This window comes from Triticum dicoccoides, chromosome 5B (genome assembly GCF_002162155.2).
Source record: "Triticum dicoccoides isolate Atlit2015 ecotype Zavitan chromosome 5B, WEW_v2.0, whole genome shotgun sequence".
Classification (NCBI taxonomy): Eukaryota; Viridiplantae; Streptophyta; class Magnoliopsida; order Poales; family Poaceae; genus Triticum; species Triticum dicoccoides.
The window spans coordinates 430,152,566-430,171,718 of NC_041389.1; positions in this window are offsets into that span (position 1 = coordinate 430,152,566).

Below are 19,153 nucleotides of genomic sequence, written 5' to 3' on the forward strand. Positions count from 1 at the left end.
AGGATCCATCCCCTGCCAATCTCTTTTTATCAAAGGCTATTGCGACCATTCTGACCGAAGCAGCGTTCGAGTCAGGGATGGGAGCACCTAAGTCTAAAAAAAGTGGCGAGGTTTTCTAATGCACAAGTTATAGGTTACACACATGAATGGACAAGAGATAAACTTTATGTGTTCGGCTTGCCAGGGATTGCAGTGGCGGGCAGTCTTCTCAACCTCTTGTCGAAGCCAAGTCCATGACAAGAATAGCGGAACCGAGCATCATCACTGTGGCTGGAAAGAAGAGAAGATAGGAGCATGGAACCTTGGCGGTTCATCAGTATTTGCTAGAAAAAAGGGTAGTACAATATCCTGGACAAGCATGCATATTATATACATAAACATGGAAATCAACAGGAACTATACATACTAAAAGTTATCCGACTACGCACAGGGTCTGCGCCTGGCTTTGTACATAGGGTTACATGCCTTACCGGCAAGGCTAGTACAAAAGGGGGTTGCCGGGGGTCCCAGCAACCGTGCCTCATGGGTAAAACTTGCGAAGATGTTCGATATTCCAGGAGTTGCTCACCGGAATACCATATTTGGTCTCTTAGGTAGACTGCACCAGGCCTGGTGACTCGTATTACCCGATAAAGGCCTTCCCACTTTGGAGTCAACTTGTTGGAATTCTTGGTGGATTGAACACGCCAAAGAACAAGGTCGCCTTCCTCAAGGCTTCGGGCATGAACCTTGCGACTATGGTAGTGGCGCAAGGCTTGCTGGTAGTGCGTGACTACCACAGCAGCCCGAAGACGATCTTCCTCAAGGAGTGTAGCATCATCTTGGTGCAACTGCTCTTGCTCAAGCTCATCATAAGTGAGCACTCGGGGTGACCCATATGTGAGTTATGTGGGGAGAACTTCTTCTGCCCTGTATACTAGGGAGAAGGGCGTCTGGCCAGTGGCTCAATTTGGTGTCGTTCTGATTGACCAAAGAACCGTTGGCAACTCATCAATCCAGTGTCTTCCTCACTTGTGCAGCCTATAGAAAGTTCTTGTTTTAAGGCCCCACAACACTTCAGCATTTGCCCTTTCTACCTAGCCGTTGCTTCTTGGATGACCAACATAAGCAAAACAAACTTTGCTGCCGAGGTCTTGGATATACTACATGAAGGTGCGGCTCGTGAACTGCATGCCATTGTCGATGATGACTCGGTTTGGCATACCAAAATGGCAAACTAGTCCTTTGAAGAACTTGACGGCTAATTGTGCTCTCACCTTTCTCACTGGCTCCACTTCTAGCCACTTTGTGAATTTGTCGATTGCGACGTACAAGTACTCAAAGCCCCCAACAGCACGAGGAAAGGGGCCCAGAATGTCGAGCCCCAAGACCGAAAATGGCCAGGAAAGAGGGATCGTCTGAAGAGCTTGATCTGGTTGATGAAGCTTCTTTGAATGGAACAGGCACGCTTCACACTTGGTTACTAGTGTAGTTGCATCGTGGAGAGAAGTGAGCCAAAAGAAACCTTGCCGGAATGCTTTGCCAGCAAGGGCTCTTGACCCTATGTGGGAGCCACATATGCCTCCATGTATCTCTGCCAACAGCTCCAGTCCGTCCTCCTGAGGAATGCACTTCAATTTCACGTCGTTCGGTCTCCTCTTGTATAAGACATCGTCCACAAACTAGTACATGCTGGACCGACGGGCTACTTTCTCTGCCTCTTCCTATTCCTCAGGGAGTTTCCCTATTTGGAGGAACCGAATGGTGTGATGTGCCCATGCCGGAGCCTGAGGCTTGACGGCAAGGACTAAAGGCATGTCCTCTGCCATGGGGGCAGTTGTCTCCATGACAAGGGCTTGAGGCCTTGCCGGAGCCTGCTGCTCCCTGCCAAGCTTAGGGTTCCCGGCGATTTCCTTGCCGGTGGCTCCTAGGAGCTCAGTAGGAAAGTAATTGCCGGCGCCTGCCTTTCTTTGCTTATTCTGTCTTGCCGATGGTTCAATGGATGGCTGAGTCAATTGGAGCACAAAGGTTCCTGGTTCCACAGGTAACTTGAGGGCAGCATGTTTTGACAAGTCATTGGCAATGTTGTTCTCTGCTCGAGGAACATGCTCTGCTTGCAGACCGTCAAAATGCTCCTCCAACTTCCTCACTTCATCTACATAGTCTTCCATCAGCGGGCTCTGATAATATTTGTTAACTTGCTTGACGACAAGATGTGAATCACCTTTGACGATGAGCTTCCTGATTTTGAGGTTTGTTGCAATCCTGAGACCAGCAAGCAGTCCCTCATACTCTGCAGTGTTGTTCATTGATTTCTCTTGGGGAAAGTGCATCTGGATTACGTACTTGAGGTGCTCTCTGGTGGGCACGACAAGTAGCACACTAGCACCAGCGCCTTGTAGCGAGAAAGCCCCGTCAAAGTACATATTCCAATCACGGCTCATTTCCTTGCTGGGAAGAGTGGTCCCTTGAATTTCTTCGTCAGGCATTGAGGTCCATTCTGCTATGAACTCCGCCAAGGCTCTGCTCTGAATTGTCAAAGTGCTTTCAAACCAGAGACCAAAGCTTGACAGTTCCAACGCCCACTCCACAATCCTCCTGGTTGCATCTGGGTTGTGCGAGATCCGTTGCAACGGGAAGCGAGTGATGACGGTGATCTCATGTGCCTGAAAATAGTGATGCAGCTTTCTTGAGGCCATAAGAAGGCCAAAGAGCACCTTCTACACACCAAAATACCTTGATCTAGCCCCCCTGCAAGAGGCAGCTGACAAAGTACACTGGGTGCTTCATCTTCTTCTTCTTCTGTTTCACTTCGCTCGCTTGCGCAGATCCTGTCTCGCCGGGACCAGGCTCTGCTAGGGGTCCTGCCTCGCCAGCATCAGGCCCTAGCGGGGAAGGCCCCGGCTCATCATCTGACAGCCTCGCCACTGCTGTTGCTTCTTCCTCAACCTCTCTTTGTGCCACTAGTGCAGGACTGACCACTTGATTCATCGCCGCTAGATATAGCACCAACGGTTCTTGCGGTTTAGGTGCAACTAGTATTGGCGTAGAGGAGAGGTACCTCTTCAAATCTTGTAGCGCTGCCTCCGCTTCCAGAGTCCATTTCATTGGACCTTCCTTTTTCAAAATTTTGGAAAAAGGGCAGGGCGTGCTCAGCAGATTTGGAGATGAACCTACTCAGAGCAACAACGCAGCCAGGAAGCCTACGTACGTCCTTGACTCGTCTTGTCGCCTCAATCTGCTCAATCGCCTTGATCTTGTCGGGATTTTCTTCGATTCCACATTGAGATATGAAGAACCCGAGAAGGTTGCTGGATGGGACACTGAACACACACTTCTCAGGGTTGAGCTTGAGCTTGAGGTTGATTTTGCGCAAATTTGCAAATGTTTCTTCTAGATCTTGCATGAGCATTGCTTTGTCCTTAGTTTTGACCACTATATCATCCATATACGCTTCCGTGTTTCTATGTAGTTGGGGCTCAAAACCAATTTGGACCGCTCGAGCGAACATCAAACCAGCGCTTTTCAACCTGAAAGGCATCGTACAAAACAATACATACCACATGGGGTGATAAACACGGTCTTCTCTTCATCTTCCTTTGTCATGAAGATTTGGTGGTACCCTGAATAGGCGTCGAGGAACGACATCAGGTTGCACCCAGCAGTGGAGTCCACTATCTGGTCAATTTGCAGTAAAGGGAAAGTGAGGGAGTCCTGGATTAGGGGGTTTCCGGATAGCCGAACTATCATCATTGGCCGGACTCCAAGACTATGAAGATACAAGATTGAAGACTTCGTCCCGTGTCCGGATGGGACTTTCCTTGGCGTGGAAGGCAAGCTTGGCGATACGGATATGTAGATCTCCTACCATTGTAACCGACTCTATGTAACCCTAGCCCTCTCCGATGTCTATATAAACCGGATGGTTTTAGTCCATAGGACGAACAACAATCATACCATAGGCTAGCTTCTAGGGTTTAGCCTCCTTGATCTCGTGGTAGATCTACTCTTGTAATACCCACATCATCAATATCAATCAAGCAGGACGTAGGGTTTTACCTCCATCAAGAGGGCCCGAACCTGGGTAAAACATCGTGTCCCTTGTCTCCTGTTACCATCCGCCTAGACGCACAGTTCGGGACCCCCTACCGAGATCCGCCGGTTTTGACACCGACATTGGTGCTTTCATTGAGAGTTCCTCTGTGTCATCACCAATAGGCTCGATGGCTCCTTCGATCATCAACGATGCAGTCCAGGGTGAGACTTTTCTCCCCGGACAGATCTTCGTATTCGGCGGCTTTGCACTGCGGGCCAACTCGCTTGGCCATCTGGAGCAGATCGAAAGCTACGCCCCTGGCCGTCAGGTCAGATCTGGAAGTCCGAACTTCACAGCTGACATCCGCGGAGGCTTGATCTTCGATGGATTCGAGCCACAACCGAGCGCGCCGTGCTGTCACGATGGGTATGATTTAGCTCTGCCGCCTTATAGTGCCCTGGAGGCCGCACACGAGTCCGCTCCGACCCTCAATGCGGAGCCGGCTGCGCAGATCGAGGACGGGTGGCTAGACACCGCCTCGGGGGCTGCAACCTCTACGGCGATGGAGCCGGATACCGACCTTGTCCCTTGTGAAGCTCGTGACTCCGAGGTGCCGGACTCCTTGCCAGACTCCGAACCTCCCGCGCCTCCTCCAATCGAATCCGATTGGGCGCCGACCATGGAGTTCACCGCTGCGGACATCTTTCAACACTCACCTTTCAGCGACATCCTGAATTCACTAAAGTATCTCTCGTTATCAGGAGAGCCCTGGCCGGACTGCGGTCAGGACGGTTGGGATGCGAACGACGAAGAAATTCAATTCCCACCAACCACCCACTTAATAGCCACTGTCGACGATTTAACCGACATGCTAGACTTCGACTCCGAAGACATCGACGGTATGGACGAAGATGCCGGAGACGACCAAGAACCAGCGCCTACTGGGCACTGGAAAGCCACCTCAACTCATGATGTATACATGGTGGATACACCAAAAGAAAGCGATAACGAGGAACAACGGGATGTGGCGAAGGATAATTCCCCCGAAAAACAACCAAAATGGCGACGCAAGCGCCGCCCGAAGTCCCGCTCGATAACAACGGCACCCATACCGACCCAGCCGTAGAGCAGGGCGAACCAGTGGACGACGAACATGCCACCAAGCAACCAGCCGAACAGGATGAATTGGACGAGCAACCCATTCCCGGCGAAAACAATAGTCCAGAAGATCTCACGCCGGACACATCACCGGAGCATAAGAACCTTCACAGAAGGCTCGTCGCCACTGCAAGAAGTTTGAAGAAGCAAAAGCGAAAGCTCAAAATGGTAGAAGACGTACTCAGAATGAGATGGAGCAAAGTACTCAAGACCACAGATAAATACGGCGATAGTCACCAAGCAAAGAGCTACCCGAAGCGCAAGCTGTTGCCCGAATTTGACGAGGAGGTCGTAGAGCCCCACAGTTAAAAAAGAAAGAGGCCGCCTGGCCGGATAGACGACCAGATAATAGGCTAAGAGCGGCAAGCGGCACCGCACACAATCCGGCACACGATCCACATAAGGATCCTCGCAAAAAGGATGGCCCGGTCAGGTCCATCTATGGGCCAAAAAAGAAGGCTCCGGGAAGCAACACAACCCGCCAAGTGTTCGAAGATAACGGCACACCCAAATACAGGGGCGCCGCACACCCACTATGTTTCACCGATGAGGTACTGGATCATGAATTTCCAGCGGGATTCAAGCCCGTAAACATAGAGGCATATGACGGAACAACAGACCCCGGAGTCTGGATTGAGGATTATATCCTACACATACATATGGCTAGAGGAGATGATCTCCACGCCATAAAATACCTACCCCTCAAGCTCAAAGGGCCAGCTCGGCATTGGCTCAAAAGCCTACCAAAAAATACCATCGGAAGTTGGGAAGAGCTTGAGGATGTGTTTTGAGCAAATTTTTAGGGAACTTATGTCCACCCTCCGGATGCAGACGATTTAAGTCACATAACTCAACAGCCCGGGGAGTCAGCACGCAAATTCTGGAACAGGTTCCTCACCAAAAAGAACCAAATAGTCGACTGTCCGGACGCCGAAGCCTTAGCAGCCTTTAAACATAACGTCCGAGACGAATGGCTCGCCAGACACCTCGGCCGGGAAAAACCAAGAACAATGGCCGTGCTAACAAGCCTCATGACCCGCTTTTGCGTGGGGGAAGATAGCTGGCTAGCAAGATGCAGCACCAGCGACCCGAGTACATCCGAGGTCAGGGATGGAAACGGGAAATCACGACGCAGAAAAGATCAGCGCCGGAATAAGGAAAACGGCCCAAATAGCACGGCGGTCAACGTAGGGTTCAAAAGCTCTCGGCCGAACAACAAAACACTGCCCCTTAAGGACAACAGTGACGAGCTATCCAACCTAAACAAAATCTTGGATAGGATATGTCAAATCCACAGTACCCCCGGGAGGCCTGCAAACCATACCCACAGAGATTGTTGGGTCTTCAAGCAGTCCGGCCGACTTAACGCCGAACACAAGGGGCTCGACACACCAAGCGAAGACGATGATGAATCCCACAAGCAGCAGGCCGGAAAACAGAAGACTTTCCCACTAGAAGTCAAAACAGTGAACTCACTTCATGTGATAAACAGTGCGGCAACTATTAAAACACGCACCGCACGATCCACCCAAGCGGAGCCCCGAAATTGGATGTCAAACCCAATTACTTTTGACTATTAGGATTACTCCAGAAGCATTCGAAACGCAGGAGGGACTGCTTTGATATTGGATCCCATAATCGACGGACTACAATTCACACAAGTCCTAATGGATGGGGGCAGCGATATAAACCTGCTATACCAGCACACCATCCGCAGAATGGGGATAGACCCTACCAAAATTCGCCATAGCAACACTTCCTTCAAAGGAGTGATGCTAGGCCTTTATGCCAATTGTACAGGCTCTGTACTACTAAAGGTTGTGTTCGGTTCATCCGACAACTTCCGTCGTGAAAAGCTAATCTTCCATATCACCCCATTCAAAAGTAGCCATCAAGCACTACTGGGACGCGAAGCTTTCGCCCGCTTTAACGCGATACCGCATTACGCGTCTCTTACACTCAAAATGCCCGGTCCACGCGGCATAATCTCATTAAAGGGTAACTCCAAGTGTTCCTCGACCACGGAAAATGTGAGACTGCCTTGACAGCCACACACTAATCCAACCTTGCTGATCAAAGCCCCAAAAAACAGGTCATTTAGACCTCGGACACGGTTAGGCGAGTCTAGCATAAATAAACAAGGGGCTTCCCGGCCGAATACCTCTTTACAAGGGGCTGCACGTATAAACAATAAGAGCCAATAAAGCTCAATCTTATTCATCTTCCAAATCATACTCTGTTTTAAATACATTTTTTGCATGATATTTTTTCCAAACTAAGTTCTTCTCTTTTACAGATGAACCACGTGCTACACCCATCCAAGATACAACACAACGGAGACACAGGCGCAGACGTGCAGCAGGGACCCGTTGCAAGGATTCTTTTCAGATTAAGACCCTGTGTAACCTTTCTTACTGTCTCTTGTTGATACTCATCCCCCGGTTTCCTACCATAACCGAGGAGGAGGCTGGCGTTTTGGCATCGGCCGCATCAGAAGTTCTCGCCTGTACCTGGACACTAGGGGCTTAGGGCATCGTTCTGCCCGTTATCATAAAGTCCGAATACCTTAGGGAGTGTTCGGCGTCTCGAGTTAGGCCTTATATGCATCAGCTCCGAATCATGTCTTTGGTCAAATGTTGGGTTTGCCTGGCTCCTGTGTTTTGCTACCTTATGTTCCGCTCCATCGGCTAATGCGGCACCAGGAGAACTACTGCGATTGTGCCCCGGTTCGGCCGGGCGAGCACCTCAGTAGAGAAAGCCGAAAACTGACTGTCATGATATAGCGAGAGACTGGTCAACCACTCGATCGACTACTGGAATGTTTAGAATTCCTCTGCTTTGACGAATGACCGCTTCCTGGTCAGGCACACACGCGCCCCGAGTTCGGAGAGCGCGGTGCCTCTAGGGGCTATATAGTAGCCCCACCATCGAGCTCCTATGGCTAAGTGAAAGTGATAAAGCATTATAGTCCGGTTGCCTAGTTTGCTATGCTATCACCTCCTTCAAAGGACCAAGACGTTGGATTAAGTGTGAAAATGCGCTTTTTTTGCAAACACCCCCGCACCATGTGTGTGGGGGCTGAAGCCAAAGACTGCCATCTTTCAGGTTATAAATACATATATATTAACGGCCGCACAAGAGATACTTCAATACTTGAACGCACAAGTATAAAAAGCTGTTACATTATAAATATGATCTCACAAATCATACATGTCATTTGAACATGACATTTTTTGAGCACTGTGACTCTATTAAACGAGCGCCCTGCAGGACTTCCTCAAAATAGTGCTCGGCGGGTAATCGACTCTCGTCCGAACCCCGGGACGCAACATCGGTGGCATTCATATCCGCCCAGTATGTCTTAACACGGGCAAGAGCCATCCGTGCACCCTCTATGCATGCCGACCGCTTCATTGCCTTGATATGCGGCACCGCCCCAAGGAATTGCTGTAATAAGCCAAAATAACTCATCGGCTTGGGCCTTTCCGGCCACAGATGAGCCACCACATCCGTCATGGCAAGTCCGGACAATCTAATCATCTCAGCCCACTTAGCCAACCGATCGGTCAACGGAAGTGGACGCTCCGGACTATGGAATTGAGACCAAAAAAGCTCTTCCAGTTCATGATCCTTCAGACTTCGGAAATGCACAACAGCGTCCGCCGCACTCGCCGCCAAATCTAGATAAGGATCCTCCGCACCCCACAACTGGCCCAACTGAGCATACTTCGGATCCATGAACTTCCTATGCAACAGAAAGGGCTTTCCAGCCGCAATGTCTCCGGCCTGACGTAGTTCCTCCTTCATAGCCCGCATTGCAGAACGGGCATCCTTGGCTTCGGCGGTGGCCTTCTTCAGGCCCTCCTGCTCCGCTTGGCGTTCTCTTTCAAGAACCTCATAGCGGTCGGTAGCATCTTTTAATTTCACGGCCATTACGGCCATTTCCTCCCTGTTTCGGCAGTGAGCAGCCTTTTCGGCTTTTAGCTCCTCCGCTGCCTTTGAGGCAGCCGCATCACTTTTTCTGGCTTGGTCCTTGGCTCGAGCAAGCTCCGCCCGAAGGTCTTACACAGCAGCGGCACCATCTGCATCAAGCATACATGTTGTAAGGAGTGGGCATCAGCTCCCTTACCAGGTGACCGCGGAAAAACCACCTACCTTGCGACTCGTCAAGTCGTTTATTGACCAGCGCGATGTCCGCATCCGCAACGTCGAGTTGTCACTTCAGCTCGGCAACTCTATCAGTCCGGCTGGCCACCGAACGTTCCGCCACCTGCATAGGAAAGGCGACATTTTGTAACTAAGATTATGATCCTCGGCACGCTGTCGCTTTCGACAACATACCGAGTCTCAGGGGCTACTATCTATATAGGGCACACTCTATGTGCAAAACTGTCAAAAGGTATGTCATTTTTTGCGTACCTCAAACCCCGTCAGTAAACTTCCGACGGCCTCATGCAACCCGCTCTCGGAGGTTGAGATCCTTTCAATCACCATACTCATTAATGCGCGGTGATCTTCTGAGAGAGATGCCCTCTCGAGCAAACCCTGCAGCTCCACCGGCCGTACTCCAGTGGGTGCCGAACTCCCTGGCCCCGCCGAACTCGGGGAGACCCTCCATGACGACACCTCAGGGTCATCCGCCCCGCCTGACGGGGCGGCAAATGGAGGCGTTTCGCTCTCCATCATCTCCGGAAGAAGGTCCCCCGAGGATGAGCTCTACTGAGAAGGGCTGAGATCCGAACTACAATGTAAAAACTTCGGTTATCCTTAGAAATAAAATAGGGATGTCCCTTATTATAAAAATTCCCTTTTTTCTACTTACGGCTCACTGGAGGGCTGATTCCTTTGGGGAGACTGCGCGGCCGGGACTCCTCCCGGCACAGGACCTTCCGGTGCAGATTTCTTTCCCCACTTCGAGGCTTTGGCCTCCGGGTTTTCGGAAGCGGTCCTCTTCTCCCCCTGGAGGGAGGGATTCTTGATTCCCCCCTTACTGAGAGCCTCCTTAACATAGGTGGTAGTTTCCCTGTTCCCCCCTTCGCCCTCCTCCGAAGGTGCTACCTCCAACATTTTGATTAACACGGGATCCGGCGTGGTCTCAGGGAGGGGGGCCGGACACCGTATCAGTTTTGCTTGCGCTATCCACTCCTGTTCAAGGGATAGCCGGTTAAAAGGCAAATCCATGATAAATAAATGGATGATATGTCCGGACACAGGGCTACTTACTTGAGTATCCGAGCGATTGCAGCTTAGGCCAGCGTCCTCGGTCATGTCCGGACACATTTCTTGTGATCCGAAGAACAGTTTGTACATCTCCATGGGTTTTGTGCCCGTGAAGTGTTGGAGAGCTCGTGGTCCCTCCGGATTGAATTCCCACAGGCGGAGGGGGCAACGCTTGCAGGGCAGAAGACGCCGAATCAGCATAACCTGCGTCACTACGACCAGAGTGATCTCCCTTTCTTGGAGGTCTCGAATCCGGCCCTGCAATAGGAGTACGTCCTTGGACGGCCCCCAGACAAACCCTTTGTTGACCCACAATGTCAGCCGTTGTGGAGGGCCCGAGCGGAAGGCGGGCGGCGGCCTCTGCCTGCTGCCCCTGGGAGCGGTGATATAGAACCACTCCTGTTGCCACAAGCCGAGCTCCTCCTGAAAAGAGCCCTCGGGCCATGGAGCATCGGCCCTCTTGCTTATAACCGCCCCGCCGCACTCTGTCTGACGCCCCTCAATCATCTTCGGCTCCACATTGAAGGTTTTGAGCCACAAACCGAAGTGAGGGGTAGCGCGGAGGAAGGCTTCGCAGACGACAATAAATGATGAGATGTGGAGGATAGACTCCGGAGCCAAGTCGTGGAATTCCAGCCCATAGTAAAACAGGAGCCCCCTCACGAAGGGATCCATCGGGAAGCCTAAACCCCGACGGAGGTGAGACACGAACACGACACTCTCGCCAGGCTCAGGAGTAGGAATGACTTGCCCTTGGGCAGGCAACCTATGTGAAATCCCATAGGTTAAGTACCTGGCGTCTCTCAGCTTTAGCACGTCCTCTTCCGTGACGGAGGAGGGCATCCACCGGCCCTGTAGGTCGGAGCCGGACATTGTCGAAGGTCCGAAGTGCCCGAATCTAGAGCCCTGGGTGTTGGAACTCGGGGCGAGCGGCAGATTCGATTGAGGATTGAAGAAAAGGAACGGGCCTTGGTCTCATTATAAAGAGGGAGAATACCAAGAGTCGTCCCCGTGACCGTTTGGAACTCGCCTTCGATGGAGGGGGCGTGGCAACAGGCGCGGTTGGGTTACCCACGTCCGTATTGATGAGAATCCCGGGATAAGGGGAACACGAACTCTGCTTCGACAAGACGTGCCAAGGAAACCGCTTCGCTAAACACGCTGAGGTGGTATGATAAAAACGATTCAAGTAAAGGCTTGGTTGTGGTGTGACGTCACGCCACGAAATACGTCAGCAGATTGAACTTGTGTAAATATTATTCTCTCTATGGTGGAATGTGGAATTTATTTTGCAGAGCCGGACACTATCCTGGTTTTCACATTCTTCTATAAATTATTCGGAGGAGAAACCCGCCTTGCAATGCCGAAGACAATATGCGCGCCGGACTCGTTGTCATTGAAGCCTGGTTCAGGGGCTACTGAGGGAGTCCTGGATTAGGGGGTGTCCGGATAGCCGAACTATCATCATCGGCCGGACTCCAAGACTATGAAGATACAAGATTGAAGACTTCGTCCCGTGTCCGGATGGGACTTTCCTTGGCGTGGAAGGCAAGCTTGGCGATATGGATATGTAGATCTCCTACCATTGTAACCGACTCTGTGTAACCCTAGCCCTCTCCGGTGTCTATATAAACCGGATGGTTTTAGTCCATAGGACGAACAACAATCATACCATAGGCTAGCTTCTAGGGTTTAGCCTCCTTGATCTCGTGGTAGATCTACTCTTGTAATACCCACATCATAAATATCAATCAAGCAGGACGTAGGGTTTTACCTCCATCAAGATGGCCCGTGTGACGCCCCGATTCAATCGTACACTAATCATGCACGCAAACATGTACGATCAAGATCAGGGACTCACGGGAAGATATCACAACACAACTCTAAAACATAAATAAGACATACAAGCATCATAATACAAGCCAGGGGCCTCGAGGGCTCGAATACAAGTGCTCGATCATAGACGAGTCAGCGGAAGCAACAATATCTGAGTACAGACATAAGTTAAACAAGTTTGCCTTAAGAAGGCTAGCACAAACTGGGATATAGATCGAAAGAGGCGCAGGCCTCCTGCCTGGGATCCTCCTAAACTACTCCCGGTCGTCATCAGCGGGCTGCACATAGTAGTAGGCACCTCCGGTGTAGTAGGGGTCGTTGTCGATGGTGGCGTCTGGCTCCTGGACTCCAGCATTTGGTTGAGACAACCAGAAAGAAAGGAAAGGGGGGAAAGGGGGGGAGAAAGCAACCGTGAGTACTCATCCAAAGTACTCGCAAGCAAGGAACTACACTACATATGCATGGGTATATGTGTAAGGAGGCCATATCAGTGGACTGAACTGCAGAATGCCAGAATAAGAGGGGGATAGCTAGTCCTATCGAAGACTATGCTTCTGGCAGCCTCCGTCTTGCAGCATGTAGAAGAGAGTAGATTGAAGTCCTCCAAGTAGCATCGCATAGCATAATCCTACCCGGCGATCCTCTCCTCGTCGCCCTGTTAGAGAGCAATCACCGGGTTGTATCTGGCACTTGGAAGGTTGTGTTTTATTAAGTATCCGGTTCTAGTTGTCATAAGGTCAAGGTACAACTCCAAGTCGTCCTGTTACCGAAGATCACGGCTACCCACACTCCCCTGGCCACGCACCGTGCTGCCTTGCCCCCATCCCGCACGTGGCCTCGCCTCCCCGCTGGCTGCTCCTGTGGTTGGCCATGGCCGGCCATGGCCGAGCGGCCATGCGCGCATGTGTGCGTGCATTCTGTGTGTGTGCGTGCGTGTAACAGGACGACTTGGAGTTGTACCTTGACCTTATGACAACTAGAACCGGATACTTAATAAAACACAACCTTCCAAGTGCGAGATACAACCCGGTGATCGCTCTCTAACAAGGCGACGAGGAGAGGATCGTCGGGTAGGATTATGCTATGCGATGCTACTTGGAGGACTTCAATCTACTCTCTTCTACATGCTGCAAGACGGAGGCTGCCAGAAGCGTAGTCTTTGATAGGACTAGCTATCCCCCTCTTATTTTGGCATTCTGCAGTTCAGTCCACTGATATGGCCTCCTTACACATATACCCATGCATATGTAGTGTAGTTCCTTGCTTGCGAGTACTTTGGATGAGTACTCACGGTTGCTTTCTCCCCCCCTTTTCCCCCTTTCCTTTCTTTCTGGTTGTCGCAACCAGATGCTGGAGTCCAGGAGCCAGACGCCACCGTCGGCGACGACTCCTACTACACCAGAGGTGCCTACTACTACGTGCAGCCCGCTGACGACGACCGGGAGGAGTTTAGGAGGATCCCAGGTAGGAGGCCTGCGCATCTTTCGATCTGTATCCCAGTTTGTGCTAGCCTTCTTAAGGCAAACTTGTTTAACTTATGTCGGTACTCAGATATTGTTGCTTCCGCTGGCTCGTCTATGATCGAGCACTTGTATTCGAGCCCTCGAGGCCCCTGGCTTGTATTATGATGCTTGTATGACTTATTTATGTTTTAGAGTTGTGTTGTGATATCTTCCCGTGAGTCCCTGATCTTGATCGTACATGTTTGCGTGCATGATTAGTGTACGATTGAATCGGGGGCGTCACAAGTTGGTATCAGAGCCGACTGCCTGTAGGAATCCCCCTTCCATACTCCTTGGCCGAAGTCGAGTCTAGTCATTGCAAAACTTTTACTAACATGGCTGTGTGCCTTACGCGCCCACATCGCCATTGGGTGGTATTAGGATCTTTTACTCCTTGTCTATACTCTGGGACTCTGATCTCTCTTCTATTCGGGTTAAATGAATTTTGCTAAATCTAACATTAGGATCTCGTTATCACTTTCACCCGGAGAGCCCCTTATTACTGATGATCGTCTGCTACACATGAAGACCCTGAAGATACTCTCCGCTGTTAACCCGAGAACTTGTGTTCATCGCGTTTGCAATTCCCCTTCCACCGTCAACCCTTATGGATAACTACTTGCAGTTGTTATTCTTACATTAATCCCCGGTTGGTCTTGTTATTACAAGATACCCCGAAACACTCGCCGTTGTTTCGATAATCCTTTGAGGTTACTGCCTTGCTGTTCTTTGTCACCTGAATACCCCTACGGATAATTCTCGCACTTATCGTGTATCCGCTCATCCCCCAATTGTTCACGTGTTTCACAATGGTCTTCGAAATACTATTCGATCCTCCAAAAATCCTTAGTAGCTTATTGCTCTGCAATACTGGTCTACTTGCATGATGGATGCTTTGCATATATCTGGCAATATTCGTTAGTATCCTTAGGCACCGTCATTTTGATCCTTTTGATTCAACATGAGTGCGAATGCACGCAATCATTAGTTGATCCTTTTAAATTACCTTTTCGGCTCAGACGTCATTTTAAACATGAGTTGGTTCTTGACCAATCAATGCCTTGATCGGTTGTGCTTCTAAGTCTATTGAACTTATTCATTTTTCAATCAGCACGATTGCTTCTGATCCCTTGATTTGGAAATCATAAAATTTCTTTGCATTAAGCTTTAATTAGTTAGTTGTTTCTAGAATCGAATGCCTTTGCATTGTTTCTTCCTCTGTTTGAGTACCGATGCTTACATCAGATCCCTTGAGAACCATCGGATCCTTTGTTGGCTAGCTTCTAGGGTTTAGCCTCCTTGATCTCATGGTAGAGCTACTCTTGTAATACCCACATCATCAATATCAATCAAGCAGGACGTAGGGTTTTACCTCCATCAAGAGGGCCCGAACCTGGGTAAAACATCGTGTCCCTTGTCTCCTGTTACCATCCGCCTAGACGCACAGTTCGGGACCCCCTACCCGAGATCCGCCGGTTTTGACACCGACAGAAAGGATCCTTTGGATAGGCTTTATTGATATCTGTATAATCAATACATAGCCTCCATTTCCCATTTGCCTTGCGCACCACCACTGGATTCGCCAACCATGTTGGGTGGAGCACTCCTCTAACCAAGCCTGCCGCTTCCAACTTCCTGATCTCTTCAATTATAAACTCTTGTCTCTCCAAAGCTTGCTTCTTGACCTTCTGCTTGACGGGCCACGCATAAGGATAAACAACAAGGTGGTGCTCAATCACATCCTTGGGAACACCGGGGATGTCAGATGCTTGCCATGCAAACACATCGACACCAAAGATGTCGGGGAGACGACACTTATGGGAACACGAGGATCCCTTCTACGTTTGGTGAGGAGGAGGAATGCACAAAGAGTGGGTCTAATGATCAGCACGAAGGACTTTTACCCAGGTTCGAGCCGCTAAGGAGCATAAAACCCTAGTCTTGCTTTGAGCGTGTATTAGTGTTCTTGAGCCTTGACTAGCTGATATGTGTGTCTGGTCCAAGAGTCGGAATCCTTCTCTAGTACGCCTTTGGCCTCCTTTTATACGTGCAAAGGGTTTGCCACAGTGGCACACAGGAGGTGTAAAGTAGTTACAATGGACATGCTTATCACAAACATTGTAGGACAAACACATTAAATGCATTGCTTACGTGCCCTCCAACTTTATCAGGGACGGTAATAGAGCCCGTCCCGTCCGTCGCTGCCTCACCCTATCTTGACATGCATCTAGGCTGACGAGGCATGCACCACCAAGCTGGCTGGCTAGCCGTTGTGCTGGTGCGGTGGCAGGATCTTCACGAAGATTTGCATGCCACCACGCAGGTGCTTGCCTAGTTGGCAGGCCGGTTGCTGTGCTGGAATGGTCACAGGGTGGCAGAACCTTGTCATGTGCGAGCCCTGTTGCGGCTTCACAGTTGTCCCCGGCAAGAGTCTTGTCGGGGTCTCGTAGTCGTCCCCGGCAAGAGCCTTGCTGGGGGGCTTCGTCCTCTGGTCTCCACGAAGATCTGCATGCCACCAGTCTTCACTAAGATCTGCATGCTACTACGCATGTGCCCCTAAGTCTTGGTCTTGACATTGTCGATGGTGTTAGATCTCTCAGCCTCAAGGGTGGTGGCCTTGCAGGTGCTTCGCAAGCCGTCCCGACAAGGATCTTGCTAGGGCTACGCAAGCCGCCCCGGCAAAGATCTTGTCGGGGGAGGTCGAGCTTGTCTTCTGTTTTCTGTTTACTGGCTTGAATACTTCCTTGGTCGTCTGGTATCTTGCCTTCTACTGCCCCGTCAAGCCCTGCCACCGGTGCAGCTACAACTGCCTGTGCACAAGTAAGGGGTACAAAAGGGCCCAGACTTATGTACACCGATATCCATATTGCAGTTGTATCACCATTTGTTCGCCGAACTAGTGCACCTATACAATTTACCATTGTATTGGGTGTGTTGGGGGCACAAGAAACTCTTTGTTATTTGGTTGTAGGGTTGTTTGAGAGAGACCATCTTCATCCTACGCCTCCCACGGATTGATAAACCTTAGGTCATCCACTTGAGGGAAATTTGCTACTGTCCTACAAACCTCTGCACTTGGAGGCCCAACAACGTCTACAAGAAGAAGGTTGTGTAGTAGACATCAGCGTGCAGGGTAGCAGCGGGGCAATGTAGGCGGGCGCGGCTGCAGCAGGTGGAGGCACGGCGAGTAAGCAGCTAGCGCAACAGCGAGGGTCGCGGGCGCACGGACGCGCGAACGAGGAGGACGCGGTACGGGCGCGAGTGGGGCGCGAAGCAAGGCCAGGGCGAGCGCGAGCTCGACAGGAGCTATGGTACGGTGCGGGCGTGCAGGAGGGGGAGAAGTAACGAATGGGAACTCACTGGTCGGTGTAGATGTACGGGTGGCGAGCCTCAATGAAGCGGCGAATGGAGGAGACGAGGAGGCAACGACGGCGACGACGAGGTCCAGGGAAGACGGCGAGATGAGGCATCGGGCGGCTCGGGCATCCACAGGCGACGGTCACGAGGAGTGGACAGGGGTGCGAGGGAGGAGAGGGGATTAGGGTTTGGGGGAGCGGGGTCGGCCGGGTTAAGTAGGCAGGGGGTTGCCGGATGGACGCCACGGCGTCTGCCATGGCCATGGCGGCCATCGGTTGGGGCGGCCGGGTTAAGTAGGCAGGGGGGAGGAATAGGGAGATGGGGGAAGCAGGGGAAGTTGGGGCGGTCCAGCTCGGCAAGTGAGGCCAGTTAGGCCATTTTGCCCGGGGGAGGGGGTTTCCTTTTATTTATTTTATTTTCTTTTTACAGTTTTATTTAATTTCCACAATATTTTAGTTTAGTTAAAATAGAAAAACTGTTTCTAAATTAGTATCACTATCTATACCTCTGCCACAAAAAGTTTCACTCACAAATAAAATAGTTTAACATTTTAGAAATTATTAAAGGCATTTAAAAGATTGTTTAAGCCACTGTTATAATCACAAAAGGGCATTTAAACACTTTACAAAAGTGTTGGGTCACCTCCATAATTAGTTATGGAATATTTGCCACACTTTGAACATTTTATTTTGCATGTTTGAGAAGTTTTAATTTTGGACTTTAATTTCAATTCAAATTTGAATTTGAACTTGAATTATGATTTGGATCAAGCAAGGATTAGCAACATACTGTGATGACATGGCACCATTAGTAGGGAATTACTGTAGCTTAATTATTCGGGCGTCACAATATACTAGTACAAATAATTTCACACTACTGTTGAACTAGCTCTATAACCTAAGACAAATAATTTTACACTAGAGTTGAACTAGCTCTATAACCTAGTACAAATAATTTTACACTAGAGTTGAACTAGCTCTATAACCTAGTACACATAATTTTACACTAGGGTTGAACTAGGGCTATAAGCTAGTACAAATCATTTTACACTATAGTTGAACTAACTCTATAACCTAGAACAAATAATTTTACACTAGAATTGAACTAGCTCTATAACCTAGTACAAATCATTTTACACTAGAGTTGAACTAGCTCTATAAACTAGTACAAATAATTTTAAACTAGAGTTGAACTAGCTCTATAACCTAGTACAAATAATTTTACACTAGTGTTGAACTAGATCTATAACCTTGTACAAATAATTTTACACTACAGTTGAGCTATGTCAATAACCTAGTTCAAATAATTTTATACTTGATTGGAACTACCTCTATAACCTAGCACAAGTAATTTTAAACTAGAATTGAACTAGCTCTATAACCTAGTACAAACAGTTTTACACTAGAGTTGAACTAGCTCTATGAACTAGTAAAAAATATTTTACACTACTATTGAACTAGCTCTATGTTAAGGCATGTCTCTCTCTAAGTAGTTTTGGTGATTGATGACAATGCTTTTGCGGACTAGTCGTGTGTGTTGAGTCTTTCGAAGATCCATTCATTGGCACGAGACGATTCCTTCCCCTCAGAGCTTTAAGTGAAACGGTGTAGTTTCTTTCATCTCGGTTTTGGTGGACTTGATTCGTAGGAGTATCTGTACTATCAAGAGGGGGTCCGTATTGGAAAGGCTAGGATGGAATCAACACGTACACATCTCCTTTGCACCCATTGGTCCTTCCCACTTCAATGGAGGATCTTCTGTTGCCTCTTTTTGTGAGCTTGTTATAGTCCCTGCGGTAGTACTGCAGCTCCTAGCAGAAGTACCGCTCAAGAGCCACAAGCAGCAGTACCGCTCGGCAGCGGTAGTACCGCACAGGCGGCAGTACCGCTGCCCAGCAGTAGTACCGCCAGGGGACTCTCAGTTGTAGTGCCGTTGAGGTGCTGTGCTACTACCGCCTCGACTTGATAGTGTCGCCTCTTGTGTCGGGTTTTGCAGCACTGGCAGCGGCAGTAGAGGCGGTAGTACCGCCCCCGAGCGGTAGTACCGCCCCTACCAGCGCTGCCTA